General features: G+C 45.6%; 1 protein-coding gene across 3 annotated transcripts in view; it reads left to right on the top strand.

The window, feature by feature from the left end:
• Remo (Remoulade) overlaps positions 1 to 5,000 on the top strand; it is a 181,387-nt gene that overhangs the window by 9,686 nt on the left and 166,701 nt on the right. The window contains exon 1 of one of the 3 annotated variants that reach the window (XM_043031614.2): positions 1,191 to 2,128. The exons of the other annotated variants lie outside the window; for them this stretch is intronic. The gene's annotated coding sequence lies outside the window, so the exon portion shown is untranslated. Of the gene's footprint in view, positions 1 to 1,190; positions 2,129 to 5,000 lie in introns of those variants that run through there. 3 annotated transcript variants of the gene reach the window in all.

The raw sequence follows: 5,000 nt of genomic DNA, 5'->3' as shown, positions 1-5,000 counted from the left end.
TAGCTGCTCGCGGCTCGTAGTTCAGGCGCTCTCTCGACGCGGAAGTTTTTACGAACAACAGAAAGTTTGTAGTACACCCCCTCCCCTCCCCTTCCCCCTCCATGTCTAGCAGAAGAAAAGCCGTCTTCCATCCCTCAAGAAGGAGGTAGGGAAGGTCTGTGAGATCCCCATTTGGGAGCCGTGGCGCCACTAGATCATGCAGCTCCTTTGAATCCCTAAACTTTGTGCGTTATTAGGATTATCGTGGAGGTTAAAAAAGCAGTTACGGAGTTATCAACTGCAGACTTCGGGCGTAACGGGAGAGAAAAAGTCTAAAGGCACATGTAGAGATAAGCCCAGTCAGCATTAAAAGAGAGTAAGAGAAAGCGTGGTACACGGCAGCTCTGTCGGAAACATGGATCATCCTTTTTTGAACAGGGTAGCCGGCGTATTAAAGAATTGTCTGCCAAAAGTGGAAACTCCGTCTACGCTATCAGCTCAAGAACGTAAACACAGAGTATATATAGCGTGAGGGAGAATGTGAGAAATAATCACTTGTATATGAGTAAGTTAAAGGAATCGAGTGTGTATGTCTGTGTGTGAGAGAGAGTATTTGATGAACAGAGTAGGCCTTCTGGGAGTTTCGCAGACATGCAAGATCACTGAAGGCCCAACACGCTGTTACTTTAATAAGTCTGCAGCGGGTGAAGAACTGGCTGTTACAGATTATGTCTAAGGAAATGTTCTCCGAGACTAATGTGTTGTTGATGCCCCTACGATAAAAGGCGATTCGCGTGACATCCCCCTGGCTGGCTAGAGAGATATGCTGCCATTGCAGAGATCTAGGTGTTTGCAGCCCCTGCTTTTCGCTGTAACACAAGAAATGTGGATGTCTGGGTTATGGAAAAATATGCAAAGATCCATAACGGTGATGGGATATCAGAATGACACGGCAGTAATACCCTCTCGGGGCGGGGGTATGATTCTCCTCGTCGCTGTGGCAACCCGAATTCAGTCTCCAAACGAATTTGGCGATAAGCCTCTTTGGTATGGCAGTGTGACAGCGCAAGGCTAGCATGCTATTATCACCCCTTCCCTCCCCGCTCCTTCCCGACGACATGTATTAAGAGGAACGATGTCAAAGCAAAGAAAAGGGGATGGGAAGCTGCGACCAAGAGATGGAGGGGAGAGGGAGGAGAGTGCCAGTTAAGCATGCAGGCGAGCCGGGGAGAGCCAGCCAGCCACCAGCTCCCAGTAGTGCCAGGCAGTCAGTTGGCCTCCTGAGCCCGTGGCACCCGCACGCCCCCGCGCTCGCCGGCACTCACACGCCCGCCCGCTCGCCTCCCCACACACCCGTTCTTCCTCCCGCCGCCGCGGTTCCTCTCCCTCTCCTGACTGGAAAGCAGGCTGCACCGCCGGGAATCATTACTCGCAGTGGAGGTCCTGCGAGGCTCGCCAGGGCCTCCCGCGTCTCGCCCAGCAGCGCCGCCCGACAGGAAACCAAACCACGGCTAAATCATCGCTATTTGTTTCAGTGCTCATGTGTAGGGGTGTATGACCGCCGACCCTCCTTCCTCCTGAAAATGTTTATGTTGTACGCGGCTGTGGATCTATCTTGAGGTGTTATGTTGACGCAGGTGATCGAAGTGCACGTTTGTGGATATTGATACTTTTCCCACCCAATTATTTATACTTACTGCTCACGTGGTGAAAATCGCGCCGTCGGAACGCGTGAAAGCTAAAAAATAGAGGGAGAAAAATAAAGGAAACATCAACATTGCCTTTGCAACCTGAAAGGAACGAATTGCCGTTGCATATTCGTTATGTTTGTCTCGAGTGAATGTGTGCGTGCGTGTGCTCGTGTAGAGACGTAATCTGTTGTGAAGCTATTGATTGAGGTGCAAGGCTAGGTAACCCGCCCCGGAGTATCGCGTGCAGGGCGATGTAGATGGTAAACATCAGGGCTGAGACGCCGGGGCGGAGAGCTGGAGGTGGAGTGCCGTCCCGTGGCACAAAAGCCGCCGCACAGGTGTCATGTCATCCTTTGGGAGGGTCGTGCTGACGGCGTGCCGACCCGCTTAGGCTGAACCACGTGGGGGTGACCCTGTGCGCAACTCCCCCACCTTCCCTCCCCCCTCCCCTGATCAAGGTACGTTGTATTGCCTGCGTGACACGCCCCCTGCACCCTGTCTGTCACCGTCTACCCATCTGTACCTCCCCGCCCCCCTCCATATCTCTTTCCAACCCTCACACGCTCTCAACATCTCTACCTCCACCTCCCTCTCTCCCCACTCCCCCTCTTACCCCTACTTCCAGCCTCTTGCCCTCTGAATTCTTCCCATCCCTACTTGTAAGCCTGAAATTCCCCGATCCCCAAAGAAATGCCAAATTCGAGACGGGACCTCAAGAAGGATAGCCTGTGCTTGCCCTGTCTTTTTCGAATCCGCAACGGATTTTTTTCTTCTTTGGCTAGATTTTAATTTCTCCAGTCACGTTCGTAACTACACACTATGTATTTTACTCTTTACACTTATACGATGTACTTATGGCATTATGATTGGTGCTTCTATAATTTGACCTGATTCAGCCAAGCCGTGCCCAGCTGAAACTAACTTTGCCTTGCCTAAACTCACATATATATTATATAATTCAATTTTCCCATCGGCTGGAATAAGCTTATATAGCTAGTCTAGGCTAACGGATTTTAACCTAACCATACTTGACCTAAGCTTATCTATCAAACCTAATCTAACTTAATCCCCTATAGCCTAATTTATGATGTAACTTATCTAAAGAAACGGAAGTGAATGGCCTACTGTAGTTTTTCATGTACAGTGAGAGCATTAGAAAACGCTGCGTGCATTTTATTGTAGTGCAACACTTACTACTACCATTTCCATCGGCAAAGGCGTCAGCCAGCCATAAGAAAAAAATATAAAATTAAATCTGGTAACAAACTCTCGGATACTATCACATAAACAGTTTGGAAAGGAAAATGGCTGTCAAGTGCAGATACATGCATTTTTGCCTTTGGGATTAATCGTTTCTGAGTAATTATTTTTGAGCTATTGTACACGACCGGGGGTGGGGGTGAAGCAGGAAATGTCAAGAGCAGAGAACTGTGGCTCACTTGTTTTCCCAACAACAAGATTTTATTACCATTTTATACCGTTTCTCGACTGGTGAATTTGATATTTCCGGGATACTGGTTACAAATACACGTATCTGCTTACGCACGCACGGACACAGAGACACAAAGAGAGAGAGAGAGAGAGAGAGAGAGAGAGAGAGAGAGAGAGAGAGAGAGAGAGAGAGAGAGAGAGAGAGAGAGAGAGAGAGAGAGGGAGGGAGGGAGGGAGGGAGAGAGCAGTCTCCCTCTACCTCCAACCCTTATCACACTCTAAACCCTAGGGTCGTGTATAGACCTTTTGATTGACCTCGATGATGTACTTTTTAAAATATCTTAGTGATCGCTGGCCGCCATTTTAACCTCCTGCATGTACTTCTAAAAATGGCAACTATTTACACCACTCGAGATGCCGCCTCCTCTTCACGTTTTTCGTTTTGGGGCGTGTCTCGTCAAGGGCTTGATACTATTACCTAATGGTTATTAGCATTTGGGTTGCTGTTGGGATGAGGGTTCGATTAATAACGTACATATGACCTTTTTGGCTCAAGGGGCCGAAGGATAGGAGAAAGTGTGACTCTAACCCTAAATGCCAGAAGAGATATTAGCAATGTGTGATAACTTGACCTCTTGCATTTATTCTTTCCATGCATTCTGTGGGTGGATTGTTTAAAATATATATGCTCCGGTATATGTTTATAATATCAGAATATACCAATATACTGTAGTGCGCAACTGACTTTTTATAGAATGGAAGAAATGAATGGATATTTAAAATACATTAGTATGAATTGGCGTTTTACCAGAGAGTTTTTAAACGGACCGTGATGGTCGAGATTAGAGTGTTGCGAACGTTACAAAAAGAATTGTATAGAAATAGATCGTGAATGAACTTCAGATGTAAAGCACTTTTCACTCGTAGTGGATAAAGCTGATATGAGTCCAGGTTAAATGAGTTGAATGGGATCAGAGTGTTTTTGATTAGCGCAGTGCTACCTCGAACGCATCAGCGGAGCAAAGAAAGGAACTATTATTCAGCCATGTATGTGTGAAGGTAGTTTACATAGAGACTGTGCACGGATGCAGACCAACCCACAAACCCAGACAGGCATAAATGAATGCAAGACACTTACAACCGACAACAATCAAACGCGCGTTCTCAGACGCTGCAACACACAAACATACACGAGACTATTGTAAAATATACAGTAGATACCGGTGTACTTTAGAAAATTGATTATATCATTATTTTGTACAAGTAGACAAGGCATAATAGTTTTCGTTCGGTGTTTTGTTTACATTCCGACATTCTATTTGTCTTCTGTACAACATAGCAGGCTCGGGTCTAAATTTCCACCTATAGAAGTCTTCGAATAACGATGATAAGGTAATTGTTTTTGGTAATGAGAAAGATAACAGTAACATCAACACGAATATGAAATGATGATAATGAAATTAACGACATTGATAGTGACAATAAAAATATTTGTATGCAGTGTTTGTGGCCATGATATCAACCCGGCAGTGTACATGGTGATTGTGTCCGCGGAACGGAAACATTTCCCTTGCAAATATTTCATTTTAGGTTAATATCGGGACACAGCACTGGTTGCAATGTTGCACTGGCAGCAGAGCGAGTGGATGTGTTTTGCCAATAATAGAAAATAAGGTTTAGTGTCGTGTTATCATTACGGGGATGGGGGTTCTAGTAGGCCTACTTGTTATTGCCTTCGTTATTGTTGTTATTACTGTGATTGTTGTATCTTTGGTGTCGATATTATTATTGCTGTTATCGTAATTGCTATTATTTTTATTATTGTTATTGTATTGGCATGCAGTGACTATATATTGTATAGATTAATCAGTCTCCAGCAAAAGTTTGACTTCATAACTA

The sequence above is a fragment of the Penaeus japonicus genome, unplaced genomic scaffold (assembly GCF_977035675.1).
Source record: "Penaeus japonicus unplaced genomic scaffold, GWHDUDI00000001_assembly GWHDUDI00000037, whole genome shotgun sequence".
Lineage (NCBI taxonomy): Eukaryota > Metazoa > Arthropoda > Malacostraca > Decapoda > Penaeidae > Penaeus > Penaeus japonicus.
This window is presented reverse-complemented; position numbering and strand designations above follow the sequence as displayed.